This window comes from Rhinopithecus roxellana, chromosome 8 (assembly GCF_007565055.1).
Source record: "Rhinopithecus roxellana isolate Shanxi Qingling chromosome 8, ASM756505v1, whole genome shotgun sequence".
Classification (NCBI taxonomy): domain Eukaryota; kingdom Metazoa; phylum Chordata; class Mammalia; order Primates; family Cercopithecidae; genus Rhinopithecus; species Rhinopithecus roxellana.
In genome coordinates, this window is record NC_044556.1 from 105,030,037 (window position 1) to 105,054,167 (window position 24,131).

General features: G+C 42.2%; 1 protein-coding gene across 1 annotated transcript in view; it reads right to left on the bottom strand.

Annotated features, from left to right (window-relative positions):
• Window positions 1-24,131, bottom strand: part of GREM2 (gremlin 2, DAN family BMP antagonist) — a 192,057-nt gene that overhangs the window by 167,609 nt on the left and 317 nt on the right. The window lies entirely within an intron of this gene.

The following is a 24,131-nucleotide window of genomic DNA, read 5'->3' on the forward strand; positions in this document are numbered from 1 at the left end:
GAACATATTGAATGAAGTGGAATTAATGTTGTTAGAAAACTGAGAAGAAGTTATGTAGCTTAGCGATATACCTAAGTAAATTATTCAGCATTTGATGAAGGGGCTGATGTTGAGGAGGCCCGTGTGTACAGAAGAGCTTATGTCTTTGGTATCCCTTCCTTCCTCATGTTAGTCGATGTTCATGTTTTGGTGGAATTTCCTCTTGGTACCTTTATTCCTTCTTGCCCACATCTCCCACCTTCAACTTTTCTGGCCTTTATTTCAACCAAGTGCTAGGCTTGGTAATTTTCCTAATGATCTGGAAATGGATTGTTCTTTCACAGATGGCCATGGATTGGGTTGCCCAAGACCTGGTCATAAGTCACGACTTGCTGAAAAGTGAGGGAGTTTTTTGAAGTGAAAGGGGCCTTTGGAGGTCATCCAGCAGCTTTTGAAACAGCGCCAGCAGCCGAGCTAGTAGGCCCAGTACCTTCCCTGGCAATCTGGTTTCCTGATTTACTACAAGGTATGGAGCTGTTTATGATGCTTTTGATAGAAAATAAATGGCTCTTAATTCTACCGTAGGATGAAGTTTGTATTTGAAAGATTTGAATAGGCTTTTCAGACCACGGTTCTACAATTGACTATAAAAGTTTACAGTCTTGTTCCAAGGAAATAAAAGTGTGTGATGGAGCCTCTACTCCAGGCTACAAGTAGAAGAATTCTAAAGGCTGTGGCTACAACTGAGAGACACTCCATCTTGGCATTGGAACCAGAAATACATTTTACTAAAGAGTCAATGTAGACAGGTAGGCAGATTTGCTTTGAGACTACTTCTAAAATTTAATTTCACCTGGAAGGTGAATGAAATATTACTAATTAGCACATCTCATGATTTTTAGAGTGAAATGCAATCAGACCTGTAAGGCACAATTCATTTGAAAGGTAAGTTTATATGTGAAGAGACTGACTTATAACTTTTTATCATGCCAGTGGACGCAACGAGATCCCATCATAACAGTGGCCTCTTGGGTAATTTGGGGAAATAAATAATAGTTTTTGAAAATATTTGCACCAAAAAAAAAATTTAAATGTTAAAAAAGCCATTAAAATGGTCCTTTTTAGTTGTCCTCAGAACTCACTCAGGTGGAACTCCAACATTTGATATCCTCTGACAAATACAGTTTGCTGAAGTCTTTCTTGACAGATTCCTTGACTGGATGTTTAACACAGGCAGTCTACAATCCTGACATGTGCTAGAAACCACTTCCTAAGGACCATACAACTCTGCACATGATTATGTATTTATGTGCCTCAAAAATCTTGTCAAGTTGGGGCCCTTTCCTGCTCGTCATTGCAGAGATAGGCAGCCTTAAATACACAGGTCCATCACTGCCCCTGACGCATTGGTGTTACAGAGGAGAAAATTGCTCCCCCGCCCCATGCACTGGCCTGTGAGGCTTGGACTTGCCCTGGAATGTCTCCACTCTGCCTCTCTGCTCCCTGATAAAAGTCTAGGTAATCTTGGCTGGGCCTGGTGGCTCAAGCTTGTAATCCCAGCATTTTGGGAGGCCAAGGCAGGAGGACCACCTGAGGACAGAAGCTCAAGACCAGCCTGGGCAACATAGTGAAACCCTGTCTCTACTAAAACTACAAAAAAAAAAATTAGCCGGGCATGGTAGTGGATGCCTGTAATCCTAGCTACTTGGGAGGCTGAGGCAAGACAGTCGCTTGAACCCAGGAGGCAGAGGTTGCAGTGAGCCAAGATCATGCCATTGCAATCCAGCCTGGGCAACAAGAGCAAAACTCCATCACAAGAAAAGAAAAGAAAAGAAAAGAAAAGAAAAAAGAAAAGAAAGGTAAGTCTAGGTAATCTTTAAGGCCCATCTCAAATGTCATCTCCTTTGTAAAACTTTCCCTTCTCTTGTGCTCCCCATGCATGACAGGAATGGGGAAGAGGCTGCTTTGCAGTCCATTATCACTTGGCTCCTATCTCTACCATGACATTTATCTCAGTGTCCTGTGCAGAGAAGCAGCAAAGCATGGAGCTATGAGCTCAGGCCTTCAGATCCCACACACTGAGTCCTGAATCCTGTTTCCACTAGTTGTAAGTTGGGAGACCAGTGGAAGACCAACATATAACTTACCTCTCCGAGTCTCAGTATCCAGATTTAAAAACCCAGCACAATGAGTCTACGTAGCTTGTCAGATTAGGTGAGGATTAAATGAGATCATGAACAAAAGGCAATCAGCAACGTATGTGTCATATGGAAAGTTCTCAATAAAAGTTAGTCAGTGTCATTACTGTTGCTCATGTAAGTCACCTTTGTGTCTTGTAGTAGACTCTGAGCTTCATGGAGGAATCCTTCACAGGGCCTAGCCTAGGCCTGGTGCGTAGTAGTTTCCTAGTGTTTGTAAACGAATAGGCGCGATTGTTCTCAGTGTCTATTAAATGACATATGTGATTTGCAAGGACTATGTTGCCTACAAGGGCTGACATGACCTTAGTGGCCAGACTTCACTCCTTCTCCTTGCTCTTTGTTTGCCCTGCAATGGCCTACCTTCTGCTTGCTATCCCAGCGTTAATAGCACCCTCTTTCAATGTGAAAAGCAGTACGGTTTGGGTGATTTATTTTATGGTCATCTTAGTTCGTTGGTTGGTTTTGAGACAGGGTCTCACTCTGTTTCCCAGGCTAGAGTACAATGGCATGATCACAGTTCACTGCAGCCTTGAACTCCTGCATTCAAGTAAATCCTCCTGCTGCGGCCTTTCGAGTAACTGGGACCACAGGCACACAACGCTATATCCTGCTAATTTTTTGATTTTTTTTGTAGAGATTGGGTCTTGCCAAGTTGCCCAGGCTGGTCTTGAACCCCTGGGCTCAAGTCATCCTCCTGTCTTGGCCTCCCAAAGTGTTGGGATTACAGGCGTGATATGGGTCACTGCTCCTGGCCTCATCCTGGTTTTGAGAGTTTTCATCAGCTTGATTCCCATAAATTCAGTTCCTCGCTATGCAATATTCATACCACATTTGGCAGGCACTGTGGGCAGCATTCAATCACTGCATGGAATTGATAAAAGAGTAAAAGGATAAAAATGGATTCGTTCTTCATTTGCTCTTTTCCCAGCAATAAACCAGGAAAGAATATTCGGTTGAACCTAAGAAGATGGGAAAACTGGACTGAGAAACTCAACCATTTGGAGTAATGGGATAACCTTACATGGGTAGAACATTTGAGAATTTAATAATAAATCCAAAAGAAGATATAAGAGAAAGAACCAAGAAAAACCAAATTGAGTTTGTATATGTTCTTTGGCATAGATCTTATAAATAATATCTTCAGGGGATACTTCAGTGAAATTCAAAGCAAAAACTAAGTTGAGTCAAAAGTAGATATTTTTATATATGAATATTTATATATATGTATTATATATATGCAGTCATGTGTCAACGACAGGGGACACATTCTAAAAATGTATTTTTAGGGATTTCATCCTTGTACGAGCATCACAGAGCATACTTAACGCAAGACACCTTGCCTATATGGTATAGCTTACTGCTCAGAGGTTACAAACCTGTTCAGAACGTTGCTGTACTGAATAGTATAAGGAAATAAACACAGTGGTAAATATTTGTGTGATAAGAATTTTTCAGCTCCATTATAATCTTATGGGACTATGTCATATATGCAGTTTGTCTTAACCAAAATGACATTATGTGGCACAGGATTGTATAATATATATAAACAAGGCAATTTAATACCCACTCTGTTAGCCCATATAAAAAAAGTGAAGTATGGCTGGGCACGGTGGCTCACGCCTGTAATCCCAGCACTTTGGGAGGCCGAGGCGGGTGGATCATCTGAGGTTGAGTATTTGAGACCAGCCTGACCAACATGGAGATACTCTGTCTCTACTAAAAAATACACAATTAGCCAGGCGTGGTGGCGCATACCTGTAATCCCAGCTATTCGGGAGGCCGAGGCAGGAGAATTGCTTGAACCTGGGAGGCGGAGGTTGTGTTGAGCCGAGATCGTGCCACTGCACTCCAGCCTGGGCAACAAGAGCGAAACTTTGTCTCAAAAAAAAAAAAAAAAAAAAAAAAAAGGCCAGGCGTGGTGGCTCATGCCTGTAATCCCAGCATTTTGGGAGGCCAAGGCGGGTGGATCACGATGTCAAGAGATCGATCCCATCCTAGCCAACATGGTGAAATGCTGTCTCTACTAAAAATACAGAGATTAGCCAGGCGTGGTGGTGCGCATCTGTAGTCCCAGCTACTCGGGAGGCTGAGGCAGGAGAATCTCTTGAACCCCGGAGGTGGAGCTTGCAGTGAACCGAGATTACGCCACTGCACTCCAGCCTGGCAACAGAGCGAGACTTGCCCTTAAAAAAAAAAGTGAAGAATGTGCTTTCTTAATTACCTCCCAAGGCTCCTTTTCTTAAGTTCTTTTGCTCTCTTGGGGGTGTACTTCACCCCCGCCTCCTGGGCAGCCCTTGGCAACCCAGAGTTCTTTGGGTCAATCTTCAAATACCCCAGCATGATTTTGCTTTTCCAGTTATATTCCAAATTATGGAATGGAAGGTGTTATTCCCTAATAAGGGGATTTCAGGGGGAAGAAAAGTCACTAGGTAGGCAATTCGGAATTAGGGTAATAGCCTGGAAGCCATCTGGAGGCGGCATACTGAGTGGACAGAAAGCCTGGGCTTTGGAGTCAGGCCGAGTTGGGTCTGAATTCTGGCTCCTTGCTTTTGGCACTGCAGCTCTGGACTTTCATTTGTATGAAAAAGGGCAATAATAATACCTGGCTTGTCTTGAGAATTAAGAGACTGTGTTTATAAAACACCTAATAATGTGCCCAGGTCTTAGTCTAGCATGAAGGTGAAGAGGAAGTGTTTTGGAGGCAGACAGAAAAAGGGCTTAGCTTTTCCTCAAGGGGAAGTGACCTGATGATCTGGTTTCTGGAGAATGGGGATAACAATGCTCTTGTCACGGGACTGTTGTTAAGGCTTAAATGCTCTAGAGGATTCACCTGAGTCCTTGGCATATAACAATTCCTAAATAAGTTGTGATGAATATAATATCAGTTATTATAGTAGAATACTCCAAATAAGTGTTCTGCTGTTGTGTAGGCTGAATGATTGGTAGACATTATTTTTGTTGTCATTATTATTATTGCATCATGAACATTCTTGAATTCATTTGGGAGATGAAGATCCTACTTGTTTAAATATAACTTAGAATCCTAAGTCTAATCACTCATCACATATAATAAGTGTTATGTAGGTCTTAGTCAGTGTTTAAGAGATCCATTATATTTTCCCACAGGAAAGTTAAGGAAATGCAAAACTAGAGAGGAATGACTCAACTTTTCTGTCCTAATGAGCATGGACCAAAGGTCAATGGTGTATGCAACCACCCTATGAAACAAGGTGGCTTGCCGGGCATGGTGGCTCAGCCTGTAATCCCAGCACTTTAGGAGGCCAAAGCAGATGGATCATCTGAGATAAGGAGTTTGAGCCCAGCCTAACCAACATGGTGAAACCCCATCTCTACTGAAAATACAAAAATTTGCCTGGCATAGTGGTGCGCAACTGTAATTCCAGCTACTCGGAAGGCTGAGGCAGGAAAATTGGTTGAACCTGGAGGCAGAGGTTGCAGTGAGCTGAGATTGTGCCATTGCACTCCAGCCTGGGCAACAAGAAAAAAACTCTGTCAAAAACAAAAAAAACAAGGTGATTCAATCTATTTTTAATGCCATCTCAGGCTGTTGAGAGCAGTTGAGAGCATTCCAGGTAAGCCTATGACATAGGATTTCAATTCAGTTGCCTTTAGTCACGTCGATGTACCCAAACTTATGCTCTGATAGAAAAACAAACATTTGGTTATCTCCTTGTGCATACTTAGGGGAGAGAAAAAAAAAAGGATCTGACCTTTTGATAGTCACTTTCTCCATCCGGCATTCTGGCCAGTGCACAAGTAAATAAAAGCTGGAAGCTACTGGCCTGCTCTGTCCTTCTTTCTCATGAACTAAAATTCAGCCAATGCCAGATATGAAACCAGAAACAGAGTATTACTACTCTACTGTGGCGCATTCCCTTCCTAGGATCATATTTTTCCAAAGAACTACACCTGAATGTGTCTTGCTTGGATTCCAAGAATCCGTTTTAATGACCATGGTTATGATACTTTAGAAGAAAGCCAGGAATGAGACCACTGTCTCTGGTGTGCAACAAACCCAGGAGCCAGGGCTCTCAGAGCACAGATTGCCAAAGGGCACTCCTGAGCTACAAGCAACAAATCAGCGGGGTGTTTAGATGCCACAAACTGTAGGCCTGTCCTTGTAGTTCCAGGAACTAGGAAAAAACTTCACAGCAGAACTGCTATGCCGTCACGACAACAAAACTAAACTGCTAAGAAGGTGATGTGGGAGCTGGGAACTGCTGAAAATAACAAGCACACCATCTCTTCCAGTACGATATGTGCTCCACAGTCCCTGCTCAGCAAAACCAGTGTTGCAAATGTCCCTTTCCGCCTTGCTCCAGGCCTTGTTTTGCTCAGAGGTCACCCTTAATATTGAATGTGGCTGTTTGTTTACATGTTTGTTTCTCCTAGTGACCTGGGAGCTGCTGGGAGGCAGATCTTATTCTTTTTTATATTCCCAACGCCTGGTACGTTGTAGAAACTCAATAAATGTTTGTCGAATATACACAAATCAGAACTGACGAAATAGGACTAAAGTTCTAAGCAGATGGCTGATTTGTTGGTATTATCTGTGACTTTGTTAGATTTTAAAAATTGACAGATCCTTACTTTCAAATCTCCATGCTGAAGTTACTCTTTTTTTCATGCACCCCCAAAACATTTTCTAAGCAACTACCCTCTAAGCCAGCTACTGAGGGGGTTACACAGATGGGAAATATATTTTCCCTTCCTTCAGTGAGATTACTGAGTGTGTCATAAACCACCCTCTATATATTCAGAAGCCACCTTAATGAATATTTTTGGATTTATTTGATAGTTTTGGCTGTCATTTGAAACAGAAAATCAGTTCAACACCACTGCAGTTAATATCAACTAAACAGCTCCAAACCTCAACTGGCCAATGTTTTAATCATATGGAGACAATTTGAATTTTACTGCCATCAAGAAACAACAGGAATATTTAATGCAAGAATTAGGAATGCATATTGGTTTTCACAGTACAGCTTGGTAATTATGAAAGCACACTTTCTTGTTGTCATTAAAGGGACTTTTGGTAGCCAAACTATTGTTCTGGTGTGTGGTGAGTCAAAAGACCCCAATGGCCTCTCTGCCTTTGATCTTTTAAATGTCTGACGTTGTGGGATTTTGCATGCTACACTGATAATCTGGGAAAATGTACAATCACTATAAAAGGAAATTTTTCTATTAGTCCAAGAGTAATCATTTATAGCAAAACCACCTGACAGAAACATGTGGGTACATATCACCCTTATGAAGACCGAAGATATTTTTACAACTGAGGATTATTTTCTTCCCTTTTTACAAATCCATATGGTGCCTATTCAGATATCAGTCATCAGCAATCCTGTCTCATTCAACCCCAAGAATAGAGCTCATGAGTTTTGCTCCAAATTTGGATAAAAAGAACTTGGTATTAGGAGTTAGTTTTTTTATCTTCCCTGGCCTAATTACTCAAAGTCAGTGGCATGTGAACTGAACTGGAGTAGGATGGCAAACATAAGTGAGTAGCCATGGAATACAGCTTTTCTGCCTTGGGCATACTCTGCTTGATCTATGCTCTGCACTGTGCTGCTTTCTCTTCTGGAGTCAAATGTCTGCTTGTCTCTCCAAAGGATAATACTTGCCCCATAGTGAATAGTCCATCTGGCTACTGACTTTCATAGTGCTCTCAAAATACCACAGAAAAGAGTGACTGCATTTTATCCATTCACTTATCCACCCATCCATCCATCCACTGATTCATTCAATAAAGAGTAAGTGGTCAGGTGTGGTGGCTCATGCCTGTAATCTCAGCATTTTGGGAGACCAAGGCAGGCGGATGACTTGAGGTCAGGAGTTTGAGGCCAGCCTGGTTAACATGGTGAGACCCCGTATCTACTAAAAACACAACATTAGCTGGGTGTGGTGGTGCACGCCTGTAGTCCCAGCTACTTGGGAGGCTGAGGCAGGAGAATTGCTTGAATCCAAGAGGTGGAGGTTTCAGTAAGCTAAGATCATGCCACTCCACTTCAACCTGGGCGACAGAGTAAGACTCTGACTCAAAAAACAAACAAACAAAAAAACAAAACAACAACAACAACGGTAAGTGAGGGCTGTGTCTATTATTTATTGGGAAGTTTATCATCCAGGTGGCTGCCTGGCTCTGTGCATGTGTGGTTCCAGATATAAAAAAGGGATGGGGTGAGCAGAGGAAGCATTGTGCCAACATGATCTGGCTAAAGAAGAACAGGATGTTTTCCTCCAGGGAGTTACCTTCCTCTGACAAACAGAAGGGAAAAAGCTCTGGATGGACACACTCATTTCTGTCCCTGAATCCAGTCCAGAAGCTGCATTTGTTGGTTGAAAGTCTAAGCATGACCAAATAAACCAGTCCAAATGGGGGATTTGGACTAAAAGAAACACTAGTCTGGGGAAGGGGAAAAACCTGAGCATATCTATCACAGAGAAGACCAATCTTTTGGTCCAGACAGAAGAGAAGAAGAGTCATAGCTATTACTTGGATAAGTCAAAATGTCCCACAACACTTGAAAACCTGGGAAGGGTAGTCAGTGGCCAGAGCTGCTACTTTATCCATCACACCAGCTGAAGGCACCACTGGGCTTCTAGAAATGATTAGGACTGTTTCAATGGACCTTAGCCTTGGAGCATTGAAGCTCCGGGATAATTTAGTACCGCAGTGAGCACTAGGAAAAATGATCCAAATGAAACTACAACAACAAACTTTGTTGCATTTATATGAAATCCTTCTATTGCCCCCAAAGCAAAATGAATTCTCCGCCAATCTGGCACACATCCTGCAGCTGTACCTTGGACCTTTGTGTAATCTATCTTGCAACACTTCATGTGCTGTTGGTTTAGGCTCAGCCAAATGGTGGACACTCAAAAGGGAGCATGGTGTAGTAGAAAGAAGGGTAGACTGGGAATGAGGGAACCTGGATTCGAGTGCTAATTTGACAACAAGCTAGTTTGCAGTCTTAAAACACACAACTTTTTGGGCTATCCCTTCCTTGTGTGTAAAACAAGGAGATTACGTGTTTTCCTTTTATCTTGAGTTGGAAGGCATCAAACATCCAACATGTATCATGGAATGGAGAAAGCAGAAAAAAAATCGTGAAACGTGGCACAATGTAATTTTCCCAGACCTTTACAGGAGCACTCAGACCATTTTCCTTTGAAATAACAGTTCACTAATCCAACACTCAGGGTACCTATATGTCCATGTCTTTACCAGTTCTATCCAGTTTTTACCTTGTGTTTTTATTGTTTTCTTTTCTTTTTTCTTTTTTTTTGAGACGGAGTTTTGCTCTTGTCACCCAGGCTGGAGCGCAATGGCATGATCTCCTCTCACTACAACCTCCACCTCCCGGGTTCAAGCAATTCTCCTACCTCAGCTTCCTGAATAGCTGGGATTACAGGCGCCCAGCACCACACATGGCTAAGATTTGTATTTTTAGTAGAGATGGGGCTTCACCATGTTGGCCAGGTTGGTCTCGAACTCCTGACCTCAGGTGATCCACCTGCCTCAGCCTCCCAAAGTGCTGGGATTACAGGCTTGAGTCACCATGCCTGGCCGTGTTTTTATTGTTGACATGCATGTCTTGCCTTCCCCATGAACTATTAGCTCCTTGAAAACATGGTCCCATCTTTTGATCTGCTATTTCTAGCTCTGGTTCCATAAATAATTGTTGAATGAATCAATGGTTTTGTTTAGAGTGCTTGATTAGCTCTTCCTCCAAATAATTATTATTTCCATTTCAAAGATAAAATTCAGGCCCAAATACTTCAATTTGTTTATCTCAGTTCACAAAATTAGATTTGAAACCTCCATTCCAAAGTCTTCCAGCAACCTTCACAGATAACATTCTGAAGACCTTTGCTTCTCAGCCCCAATTCACTAACATCAGAAGCCTGCAAAATAATAATAGTAACAATAATAATAAAATTGAGTTTTTATGCCTGTGTGAAAAGCATTATCTCACATAATTCTTAAGACAGCACTGTACAACTTCAGATAAGGATTACTGATACAAAGTGATAGTTCCACACATAAAGGAACAAAGCCAGGTTTATTTGACTGCAAAATTCACGCTCCAAACCAATGGTATGCATCTCTCTGTTTGACTACCCACCCAACACAGCCTACATGGAGTCTTATGTCTGTGTCTCCAGTTTGAAGCCTAATACAATGTGAGGAGCTAGAACCAAAGTTATTAAGGGAAAAGGCTGCCGAAGCCTTCAGTCTGAATGCTTATTTAGCCTCTATAATGAGGCTGTGTGAAGTTAGGAAATTTACTGGACCTCAGTGAGCTTCAGATCTTTGTTGGTAAAATGTGGACAACAGCATTTACCTCAAAAAGATGTTACAAAAGCTTATTAAGATATTGTGTGTTAGGCTGGGCACGGTGGCTCACACCTGTAATCCCAGCACTTTGGAAGGCCGAGGCGGGCAATCACCTGAGGTCAAGAGTTTGAGACCAGCCTGGCCAACATGGCGAAACCCCATCTCTACTAAAAATACAAAAATTAGCTGGGCGTGATGACGGGCGCCTGTAATCCCAGCTACTCTGGAGGCTGAGGCAGGAGAATCGCTTGAACCCGGGAGGCAGAGGTTGCAGCGAGCCAAGGCCGAGATTGCGCCATTGCACTCCAGCCTGGGCGACAGAGCGAGAATCCATCTCAAAAAAAAAAAAAAAAAAAAGATATTGTGTGTTAAAATACCTGGAACATATAGTAAGTGCTCAAAAAATCCTCCCTTGCCCCCCTCCCTACTCTTTCTTTCAGCAAAAGCAATACCTTCCAAAACTATTTCCACAACCTTATGGATATGAAGGATACACTTGTAGGACTATCTTGGCATCCTTTAATACAGAGAAGTTCTCAGCTTAGGTACCAAATAAAACACTTTATTTACCTCCCTAGAAATGTTCAGAGCTTGCCTAGGCCCCAGCAATCCTAAAAGCTATTTTCTGTCAACATGTCCATTAAGTTGAACAGGGAGAGAGGTTGCTTGTCTTACCATTAACAGAATTATTTTCTGAGGTTTTTATTTGGGTACTTAGTGGGTCAGAATTTAACATTATGACCCCATCCCATGATACTTAAGCTGAGTAAAGTCAGAAGTATTCTTTCTTTTTTTTTTTTTTTTTTTTTTTTTGAGACGGAGTCTCACTGTGTCGCCCGGGCTGGAGTGCAGTGGCCGGATCTCAGCTCACTGCAAGCTCCGCCTCCCGGATTCACGCCATTCTCCTGCCTCAGCCTCCCCAGTAGCTGGGACTACAGGCGCCTGCCACCTCGCCCGGCTAGTTTTTTGTGTTTTTTAGTAGAGACGGGGTTTCACCGTGTTAGCCAGGATGGTCTCGATCTCCTGACCTTGTGATCCACCCGTCTCGGCCTCCCAAAGTGCTGGGATTACAGGCTTGAGCCACCGCGCCCGGCCAAGTATTCTTTCTTATATGTTTTTTCCTTAATTTATTTGTTTTGATGGAGCCATTGGTTCTGTAACAATAGTGACCTCTACAGGGACATTTATTCATTTGTTCACCAAACACTAAGCATTGTGATTCCCTGTAACAGACAAGATAAAAATAGTTACGACTCCTTAAAGAGCTCACATCACAGCAGAACAGAAAAGAGCATGAAAAGAGAATTCCAGCCTGTAATCCCAGCACTTTGGGAGGCCCAGGCAGGAGGATCACGAGGTCAAGAGATCAAGACCATCCTGGCCAACATGGTGAAAACCCGTATCTAATAAAAATAAAAAATTAGCCAGGCGTGGTGGCAGGAGCCTGTAATCCCAGGTACTTGAGAGGCTTAGGCAGGAGAATCGCTTGAACCCAGGAGGCGGAGGCTGCAGTGAGCTGAGATGGCGCCATTGCACTACACCCCGGTCACAGAGCGAGACTGATGTCAAAAAAAAAAAAAAAAAAAGCAACAAAAAAAAGAGGAAGGCCGCAGTGGCTCATCGCCTGTAATCCCAGCACTTTGGGAGGCTGAGGCGGGCGGATCACGCGGTCAGGAGATCGAGACCATCCTGGCTAACATGGTGAAACTCCGTCTCTACTAAAAATACAAAAAATTAGCCGGGCGAGGTGGCGGGCGCCTGTAGTCCCAGCTACTCGGGAGGCTGAGGCAGGAGAATGGCGTGAACCCGGGAGGCGGAGCTTGCAGTGAGCTGAGATCCGGCCACTGCACTCCAGCCTGGGCGACAGAGCGAGACTCCGTCTCAAAAAAACAAAAGAGAGAGAGAGAGAATTCCAATGGGGTGGGGAGCTATCAATAGGACCTCAGGCAGATAGGCTGTGACTCCAGGGTACCAGCCACACCTGATCATCAACTGTGGCCTTGACCCATTCAATTCACTCATCCAAAAAGTAGTTACCGGTGCTTGAAACCACCCAGTTTCAAATACAAAGAGAAGTGGCACAAGGTATGCCCTCAGGGACTCTTCCCTCCTTATAGAAGCCATTTGGCTCAAACTAGAGCAAATTCAAGTAGAGGAAAGAGATACACATCTCCTCTTCTCTTTCTCTTGAGCCTAAAGAGCCTCAGTATTGGGTTTTACCATCAAGGCCCAAATCTATATCTGATGCATGACTCCTCTCCCATCCATGTCCCCATTCATCACCCATCCATCTCTCCCTCCAGCACAAACTTCATTGGCTCACCTGGCGACCCATCCCATTTAAGACAGCTGAAAGTGTTAGGAGTTAGAAAGGTTGACTTCAAATTTACTGCCCTACTGCATGGGATTTTTTACCTGTTCTTCCCCATGGACTGCCTTAAAGTCTGATGAACCTGAATGACTCCTTCTCAGAAAAATGATTTTAAATTCAAAAAGTATATAACATTACAAGGGAAACTATATATACACATACTTACATATACACACATACATATGTTATTGTATTATTATATTTGTATTATATATGCTATTGCGTTATATATGTATTTTATATATATGCTGTTGTGTTAGTCCATTTGCACTGCTATCAAGGAATGCCTGAGGAGGCTGGGTAATTTACAAGAAAAAGAGGTTTATTGGACTCACAGCTCTGCAGGTGTGCAAGAAACATGGTGCTGGCATCTCTTGCTCAGCTTCTAAGGAGGGCCTTAGGAGGCATCCACTCATGGCGAGAGGTTAAGGGGAGGCAGGGGTGTCACACAGTAAGAGACGAAGCAGGAGAGAGAGAAGGGAGGTGCCAGGCTCTTTTTAAAGAACGAACTTTCAAGCGAATGAATTCAGGGAGAACCCACACATTACTGTGCGGAGGGCACCAAGCCATTCATGAGGGATCTACCCCCAGATCAAAACACCTCCCACCAGTCCCCACCTCCAGTATCAGGGGTCACATTTCAACATGCGATGTGGAGGGAACAAATATCCCAACCGTATCAGCTTTGTATAACTATACACGTATGTGTGTGTGTGTGTATATATATATATAAAATGTATGATATACAATTGTCTGGTCTTCTTTATAAGGCCCTAAATAATGAGATCTAAAAGCACGTATGATAACTTCCGTAATTTCCAAGTAGTTTTAAGTACTAGGTAAGTGTAAGCGATATTTTGAGACATTGGTATCAACTGTAACATGATATGAAAGCAATTCTAATTTCTGTTGGTGCCAAAGCCATGATTCTATTAATATTACTGTGGTTTGTGACATTCATAACTAAAGAGAATGTGATATTTCAGTTACAGGTAAGTGGAAATCAAGAAGCAATTTTTTTTCTATCAAATTTCACAGATTCCCCTCAATTCTCATAGAACACCAAAGTAGGCTGGGCATGGTGGCTCCCGCCTATAATCCCAGCACTCTGTGAGGCCAAGGCAGGGGGCTTGCTTGAGCCCTTCAGGACCAGCTTGGCAAACATGGTGAGAGCCATCTCTACGTAAAAAGTAAAAGTAGAGGTTCCCCATCAAAGACTTTCCTCCCCATCTAATTAGGAATAAATAGTAACTTCTCTTAGAAGCAAAATTTATTCAAAGACCTGTGCTCCTAAAAATTTGCCCTGGCATGCTTATACTGGTCCAAGCAAGCATTAGGTCATAACCTATTCCTATTCCTTATTTAAAAGTGTTTTTACCTTTCTCAGCATTCCACAAGTTACTTCCTCCTTCCTTTGTTCCCCTTTACCTTTGCCTCTTTTAAAAAGTTCTAAGTTGCTAGCCAATCGGGACAAATACAGAATATGAGGTCCCGTTCCAGCCAGTGGAAACCAGACACAGCAGTAGGGGGGATGCGTCAGGTTATAAATGACCCTGTCTCCTTTGTTCAGTGTACTCTCGTGGCAAAACTGCTGGCGAGTGTACCCTTTCTGCAGGAAGTAAAAATGGTCTTACTAAATAAATTACATTTATGTTCAAGTGCTATTTCTTTATGGCACCGAGGAACAAGCATCTCAAACATCTACAAAAAACTGAGAAATTAGCCAGGCATGGTGGCACATGCCTCTAGTCTCAGCTACTTGGGAGGCTGAGGTCAGGGGATCACTTGAGCATGGGAGGTTGAGGCTGCAGTGAGTCGAGATCAGGCCACTGCACCACTACACTCCAGCCTGGGCAACAGTGTGAGACCTTGTCTCAAAAAACAAATAGACAAAAAATCACCAAGGTAAAGTATTCTTACAGAGATTTTTTCAAAATCTAACCTCTGAAAACCACGTAGAACAAATTAGTCCTCTTAAAACCTCTCCTGCATCTCCTAAATTAAGTCTTCTAATCCAAAAATGACAGTGTTTCCAGAATTTTTAGTAATCTTATCATTTTATTCTGCTTGAGCAAGAATTTGTTAGTTTCCAAATGGAAGCAATGAGCCCAGAAGGTTAGCATGCATTCCAGGTTGCTATGACCAGCCCATCCCAGGGGAATGACAGATAAATTTACAGGACCACCTCAGCATTCTCTAATAATAAATAAATAAATTTTCTTTCACTTGGAAAAACAAAACCTGTGAAAATGGTTGATTTAGTATTTTAGTGTCTAAGTAGTAAATTTAAAAAACTTAATTGATTTTTCATGACATTTTTATTTTCTCACTGCAGTGATCATTATAAACAGCTAGGAGTCTGTAACATAAGGGATAAATAACACAAGACAAAAAGAAAAAAAAACCAAAAAGCTCCCAGGACAAAAGACTGAGTTTGTCCTTTGTCTAGCCTGTGATAGATGCGTGTTTAGAATTTTTTGAAGACTGTGTCTTTCAGCAGATAAGCAGCAGTCTCTGATCCTAGCTCTAAATTAGCTGCAGCTGGATCTCAATAGAGTCAGATCAGAAATAGTTCCTTAAGCATCGATTTTGTGCTGAGAAATAAAAAGAGGAACAAGAAATAGCTTCTGTCCTCAGGGGAGCTTGAAAGTTAGTGAAAGATGTAAACATGTTACAAAAATAATTATACAAGGAAGATTAAAACCATATTAAACTCCAGTGGAAAAAATATCTGAAATGATATAAAGAAAAAATTTGAGCTGTTACAATGAAAAGACTTACGTTGTCAAATGGCTTTGTCAGTAAGGCTGAAACAATGCCATAGATTTTCGGAGGATCCTGGTTATAACACCCAACAAACACCATTGTAATGATTAGGTTATTCTTGGTCTTTCGTACTAGTATTGAGCTCGTTAAAGGTATCTTAACTGTCTTCTTCACTATTATACCCTGTAACCTTGCACAGTGCTTTGCACATAGTATCTTCTCAGTACTTTAAGTGAATGAAGGCACAACATACTATAGGAAGTGTGGAAGAGGTAGGATTGAAACAGTTCTTTTTAGGCCGGGCGCGGTGGCTCAAGCCTGTAATCCAGCACTTTGGGAGGCCGAGGCGGGTGGATCACGAGGTCAGAAGATCGAGACCCTCCTGGCTAACACGGTGAAACCCCGTCTCTACTGAAAGTACAAAAAACTAGCCGGGCGTGGTGGCGGGCGCCTGTAGTCCCAGCTACTCGGAGGCTGAAACAGTTCTTTTTTTTTTTTGAGATGGAGTTTCGCTCTTGTTGCCCAGGCTGGAGTGCAATGGTGCGATCTCGGCTCACTGCAACCTCCACCTCCCGGGTTCAAGCAATTCTCCTGCCACAGGCGCCCAAGTAGCTGGGATTACAGGCATGTGCCACCAAGCCTGGCTAATTTTGTATTTTTAGTAGAGACAGGATTTCACCATGTTGGCCAGGCTGGTCTTGAACGCCTGACCTCAAGTGATCCACCCAACTCAGCCTCCCAAAGTGCTGGGATTACAGGCATGAGCCACTGCGCCCGGCCAGATTGAAAGGTTCTACAGCATGCTTGACTGTCACTTTTTGAAAGCTCTAAGTCTTAGTAATGTCATCTGTAAATGAGGATAATAACACTATTAGCTAAGATTTTTGTAAAGATTAGATGATACCTATAAAATGCTTAGCAAATAGTCATTCTTTAACTAACAACTGTCAGCCATTTCTCAGAGGGAAGCATGTAGAATTGATGTTTACAGCTGGAATGAAGCCCAAAGAGCCACTTCCGCCTTCTCAATGTAAAGAGTGAACTCAAGAGACAGTGTAGACTTTCCACAAGGATGTGAAAAATGGAAACAGGTGCAAACCCAGGTCTCCTGAGTTTCTTAGGTTAATATTTTTTTTCAAAATTACCAGATAACTCTCTTCTAGGTGAAAAAAGTCTTAGTACTATTTGACCCTCTAAAACAAAGTGATACTTTTTGCCTGTTTCTTTCAAAGTTTACATTCTCTGAGTTCATAGAAATGACATCGTAAGTGTATTTTCCCTACCATTGGTCAAGTTGAAGTCTGAAATACGTATGTTTGAAGATATCTATTTCTGTATTGCTCCAAGTTTTCATAAGGAACAAGGAAAGGTGGTCTCTGCAGGCCAGGGGATGCTGCCCCAGATACTGAGCACACTCTTAGCAGAGAAGTTAAAGTTTACACAGATCTATTTTGCTCTGAAGTAATGGGCCTGAGGGTGAATATTTTCCATCTGTTTATCGTCTATTAGATGGACGATAAACATCTGATGGAATCCACTCCCGTGGATCTGAAACTGAATCAATCAATATTCCATCATGAATGAAATCATATATGTAAATTCAATCATTTAGTGATGGGCCAGTGTCATAGAAGACGTTTGCTGTTATTGTTTTTGAATATGTGAATGACTGGCAGGAATTAAATGCAAGAATGTGTGAAATAAACACAAGAATGTATGTGAAATACATGAATTAAACGCAAGAATGTTTGTGAAAATATGATGTACAGGACTACAATAGTAAAAGCAACCATACTATTGATGATTAATTGTTATTCTCTTATACTTATACAAAGGGACTCAATAGATCTCCGTTGAATGCACACCTGTAGGACTGACTGACTGAAGGGATATGTTCTCAGCTATCAGATGTTATGGTTATGAGAAATTCTCTTAATCGGTAAAACTTGCAGAAGGTAAACTCCTGAGACTGTGGTGAAGACTGAATTAAATAATCTGTGGGATGTGTCTACTCTAATCTGGCACATGGTATGCATTCAACAAATGTTAGAACAATCTCAATTTTTAAAAATTATTGATAAGGGAAAATTAAAGATCATTTGAAATGCTGATGAGATTTAGATTCCTAGTAAAGGCAGGAAAATCTCATGACAGAGCTGCTGGATTTTTATTAACTATATGTACAATGTCACACATCTATCAACTTTCCCAAAATATAGCTACTATAATTAGAAAATATAATGCGTTATCCAGGGTTCGTGTTATAATTGCACCGGTATTTGAAGGTTAGCTTCAGTGATGATGTAGAGCAGTTGTATAGTTTTTCTGAGATAAGATTCGCTCCTGTCACCAGGCTGAGTTCAGATTCATCACTGTCAGCCGCCCAGGTTACGACATTCTCCGCTATTTAGGCCCGCCATCGCCATGGTCGTTTTGTTTCCCGTTACCTTTACCTCTCCTGGTGTAAAGTGCAAGTGTTTGTACTAGACAAAGTCAACCTAGCATTTCACAGGAGCTGGTCAAGTGTTCCCCTGCTCAGCGTTCTCTTTTCTCCACCTCTCTCATTGTTTAAATAAATTATAGGAGAGAAGAATTTTAGCTTGGAATGGCTCCTCAATCATAACGTGAAAGTGGTGTTTGGGAATATTTGTGTTCTTGGCCTCCTGTCCTTCAAAAACTGTCCTTTAAGAGGACTTTTCTACAAGTCATGTGTTTCTTTTGTTTTCAAATCACTTGCATTCACAATGCAGACACGGTTTCTTAGTGAAACATACCCTTCTAGTATGCCTTTTAATGAGGGTTGTGGTATCTGCTAGAGTCTCACTCATTTGACTGTATCTCTCAATCAGGTAAGCACCTTCGAAGAGATTTCTCCTTCAGTTATTAGATTTTTTTCAATTGGAAAGTAATCTGCAAAAGAGAGATGGAGCTTGGGGTTTTTCTGACTAAAAACAATCAGGCCGTGCTACATTAAAATCTGCAAAACAGCAGCAGAGACTCTTGGTCTTAGACTTTGGGTGATAAATTTTACAATTCCTCCCCACTCTGGCCTCTATGGCTTATTTTTCCCGCTCATTTGTTAATATCCTACTATTACAGCATTGTGTTTGATTCCATGGAGACCCTGGGTGAACCTCTCACACTCACCCATGCTTTTCTTCCATCAGAGCACGACGTAGTTCTAGGCAGCACATGGAAGTGCAGCAGAGGCTAATCTGGCTGAAAATGGAGGAGACAAACAGTGACCTCCCTGCTCCTCCCAGATGCCAAGAATCTTGACTTTGTCCTTGAAAAAACCTTTGCTTTGATTCAAGGCCACCACACCTCCCAGCAGAGTATGGTGGCACCGGAGAGAAGTGGAGATCCAAGCTTTCAAGGCCTCATACATGCACACGAGCTGCTGAGCCCCCGATGGGCACAGCCTCTTGAGCCTCCTGGAATCCTGCGCACCCAAGCAGCGGAATCACTCTTTCTCCACACAGATGTCTTTACATCCTTGCCCCAATGCGTCCATCCCTAGCCCAACATCTCTTTTGCCTTCTGCTCTCTCAGGAGTAGCCACAGCGTTTTCCTCCAGAATGCTTTTACTCTGGCCTTCTCAGATGTTTAAAAAGCTCCTCTCTAAACTTCCCCCTAGGTCCCTCATATGTAGTAGTGAGTTGTGCAGCAGCTGAACCAAAGACGGTAAAGAGACAAGGTTGCTCCTGAAGCTAACATCTCCAGCCTAGCGAAATTGTGATGAACCATTTGGAAATCATCGCTGCCAGTCACAGGACACCCACTTTAAGAGTGACTATTTCTCTCTTCTGTGTGCAATTATAATTCGTCCCTAGAAGATGACTCATCTCTGATGGTAGCAACTGCACAAGGATACAGCCGATTAGCCACAAGCTTTAAAAAGTTTTAACTTGCTGGGCATGGTGGCTCACACCTGTAACAATCCCAGCACTTTGGGAGGCCAAGGCAGGTAGATTTGAGACCAAGAGTTTGAGACCAGCCTGGGCAATGTGGTGAAACCCTGTCTCTACAAAAAATACAAAAATTAGCCAGGCATGGTGGCATGAGCATGTGGTCACAGCTACTGGAGAAGTTGAGGTGGGAGGATCCCTTGAGCCCAGGGGGTCAAGACTGCAGTGAGCTGAGATAGTGCCACTGCATTCCAGCCTGGAGGACAGAGTGAGACCCTGTCTCCAAAAAAAAAAAGTTAGGCTAGGTTTATGATGGACTAGTTTTAATCGTTTTTGAACTTCTAAGAGGTGGATACATAATTCTTATTTTTTAGCCTGTGTCTTTTATTTATTTATTTATTTATTTTTTGAGATGGAGTCTTGCTCTGTCGCCCAGGCTGGAGTGCAATGGCACGATCTCGGCTCACTGCAACCCCTGCCTCTTGGGTTCAAGCGATTCTCCTGCCTCAGCCTCCTGAGTAGCTGGGATTATAGGCACCTGCCCTCATGCCCGGCTAATTTTTGTAGTTTTGTAGAGATGGTGTTTCACCATGTCAGCCAGGCTGGTCTTGAACTCCTGACCTCAGGTGATCTGCCCATCTTTGCCTCCCAAAGTGCTGGGATTAGAGGCGTGAGCCACCGCGCCCAGCCAGCATATGTCTTTTAGATTCTGGGTACAACGAAGAGAAGCTATTCCAGTTCTTTTGTTTTGAAACCAAATTTGCTAGGATTCTGATTGTCAGTGGACAAAATGGATCCTTGTGGCTCTGAACTTGTATTTGAGATATGCTTAAAATAAAGACTGGGTCGGCCGGGCGCGGTGGCTCAAGCCTGTAATCCCAGCACTTTGGGAGGTCGAGACGGGCGGATCACAAGGTCAGGAGATCGAGACCATCCTGGCGAACACAGTGAAACCCCGTCTCTACTAAAAAAATACAAAAAACTAGCCGGGTGAGGTGGCGGGCGCCTGTAGTCCCAGCTACTGGGGAGGCTGAGGCAGGAGAATGGCGTAAACCCGGGAGGCGGAGCTTGCAGTGAGCTGAGATCCGGCCACTGCACTCCAGCCTGGGCGACAGAGCGAGACTCCGTCTCAAAAAAATAAAAAAATAAAAAAAAATAAAGACTGGGTCTACTGAGAAAGCGGCTCATAAACATTTCCCCTGGAGAACCAACTTGAGAAATCCCATTCTTTCTTGTCCTCTTTTCCCTGCATTCTCTTTCCCTTTCTCTCACCCATCTCCTAACAGAGTCAAGATCAAGACTGCTTGAATAGGATCAAGGGTAAAGCTAACTAAATGAAAGGGAAATTGAGTTCCCTGTGAAATATGCTGCTGCTTTTCTGATTTTGCCAGGTAGCACCAATTTTGGAGGCCAAAACAGAAACAAACCTTTCTGGATGGTGTGCCTTTACTAAGATTCTAGAGTTGGTACTCCAAAGGGAAGAGGGTACTTCAAGTTGGAGAGACATTTTTTAGCCATTTGGAGACTGGAGTCTTCCTCATGGTCAAGAGGAGGTAGCAAATCACTTTTTCAGAGTTTGCATGCTGCCCTCTCCTGGCCTGTATGGACAGGAGTGTCACAGTACATCAAATGCATTTGTTTCAATCCCACACCTGTGTGGGATATACCTAAGAACCCAAGAGAGTTTATTTAAAATATTCAGGATGTCTCATCAAAAATGTATACTTGAAGCTAATCAAAAATGTATATCCGAAGCTAATTAAAGGAAATACATTCATTTTCATTTTCCGTTGGCTCCAGGATTTATAGTGAAGCCTGTCAATCTTTATGTCATCTTACTTTATACCCTTGTGGCTTCTACCCACTCACTGTCCAACCTCTTAACACCCATGTGGCTCTGGGACTCTGTTCTGCAAATCAGTGCCCCAACACCGTCTGCGTCCCGTCAATGTGCTGGCCACTTAAAGACATCTTTCCAACTAGAAGTGGTGGTGATAGGAAATCTGCTGAAGTCATTGGTCAGTGTTGAGTCTGAGGACCACATTTTAGCCTGACATGTGATCAAAATTAATTCTAGACATGATTAGATCTATTATACCGAATATTATTAGAAACAAAAGAACTATCAAGAAGCAGCTAATCCAAGAAGTAGATGGCACCATAGGTCTAATTTTTCACTGAACACCTTGTCCTTCAAAACAATGTCTTTCTTGTGGGTGCTTTATGTGACCCATTTAAGCCCAATGCTGGCATGTTTTCCCTGGTTGAAATAATTCTTTTTTTTCCCTAGATAGTTGAAGGACCCTGATACTGAGAACACACCTGCAACCTGGCACATCGCACAGGGGCAATTTGCCGTAGGAACACTGAAGTACAACAGTGACTGAACTAATCTGTCCTATGCCTGCGCCTCTGCAGCCTCTCAGTGTCTGCCCTTGACCCAGACAGGCCAATGCTCTCCATATCAATAAGAATTGAGAGTCTAATACCATTCCTTTGCATTAGAAAAAGAGGTGTTTACTTTAAAGAGATTTAAAGACATGTACCTTGTTTAAACTTTACCAAACTTATAACTCGAGGGTATGTAAAGCTCTGACTGGCACTAGTAAGATTCATAGAGAATGAACTGTTGATTACCTCTCTCAATGAAGAATGATAGCATAAAACAGTGAATAATCACAGCATTGTTTATATTTATCTTTGAAAAGCCTTCAGTGTCTCCTAGCCTGTACAAAGTGAATATAATCAGTCTCACACTCACAAAGTTGCTACCAACACACCCAACATTGCTTTCGAGTTAGAAAGGTAGGAGGGAAATAGATCCCAACCTATTGCATCTACTTTGTTTATAAAAGATTGATAAATGCTCACAATCATACAAAACAACCCTTTACTAATAGAATGTAGTTGGGTCGATTAACTTATATTTATTTGAACAGCTAAATTATTTACAGTTTCTTTCTGATGTAAAAGGAAAAAAGTATTCATCTATAAAATCAAAATGCCTTCTCCTAAACATAGTATTCACTTGCCATGTCTATACTTTGACACGATTTCAAAAAACACTCTATAAAATCATTCAGATCAGTCAATGGGCAAAAACGATTAAGTTTTCCTGACTCCATGGGAGAGCTAAGCATGCATTTCCTTTAATGACAGAAAGAACATGTTCATCTGATAAGAAATAAAAAACAAACAAACAAACAAACATAAAAAGTCGATATAAATTCTCCACTGTGATATACAACACAAATACCTTTCTTATAACTTCCTTATCTTCCTTGGTCGGGCACATGTCTTGGGACAAGGGCTACCTTGAAAACTAAACACTGCTGAATGGTGAGTCGATTGTAAATTATCAGTGAATGGTTTGGATATGATCGACTAAGACTCCGCCGGGAAGAGTGTTATTTAGACGGAAGGTAAGGTATTTGATTGCCCCTGCACCTGCTGCAGAGCCATTCTCTGGCTGTACTGGAGTTCCAATCTGTTCCACTGCAGAAAAGCACTTTTCATAGGGATTCAAAGCCACATGAATACCAGCCAGCCCTTGAAGACTGCAAAGCAAGACCGATTTTTTAACTGAGACTTCATGCAGTCCCCTCTGGCTTTTCCCAGGAAAAACTGAACTCATTAAGCAATGCTAATTTAATCACAAGTAATCAACGCGGCGGGGGAGGGGGGAGTTATATAACCATCTTTAAAATTTCAAATCAAACGTGATAAAATCTTAGGAAATAGATTTTTTTTTTAAACAAAACCCACACCTCAAAATTTAAAAAAAGAAAAAGAAATAGAAGTCTATGAGTTTTAGGATCAAATAAAATAAAATCAACCATCAATATTTTCTTACAACTATCACATCTACTAGATAGTTCCAATTCATGACTTTTTAATGTAGTAATACATGAGATCCTGGAACTGATCCTTTCTGGCGTGCAGAATACAAATGCATTTTTCAACTCGTAAGACAATGTAGAAATAAGTCAGGTACACAGGATCACTGACAATCACATTAAAAAATATCTACCTCCCTTCTCTCTTCTTCAACCACAGCATAGTGATAATAGTGATATTTCACTCATGAGGCGAGTGCACCTCGGCCATATGTTTTAAAACATCAAAACTCTGCCGAAGTCCGCTGTGGTTCTTATTCCTGTAGGGTGGATATTAACCTGATAGGTAGGTGGGAGAGGTTCATTGCCCGCTTTCTAACAATCGGATGGTGTTTACCTCGCTATAGTCATAGTTAGAATGGCGGTCACCAAGAGGTGTTTATTGGCGGTATGACAACATATTGGTATTGATGTTATTTAAAAGAGAAAGAAAGAGCGATCACGGTCCAGTTTGAAGGTCCTTATTTTACACCCACGCATAATTCAATAGGTGAGTAAACCTTGTGGCCCCCAAACACACGCCAACAGCTTGAATTACCCGGGGTGAAACCGGCGAGACCTTCACTCGGGGCTTTCTGTCCTGACCAGCCACGGAACAAACCACGTCAATTCAGCCCCAGTGCCTAGTGAAGGTAGAAATCAGAA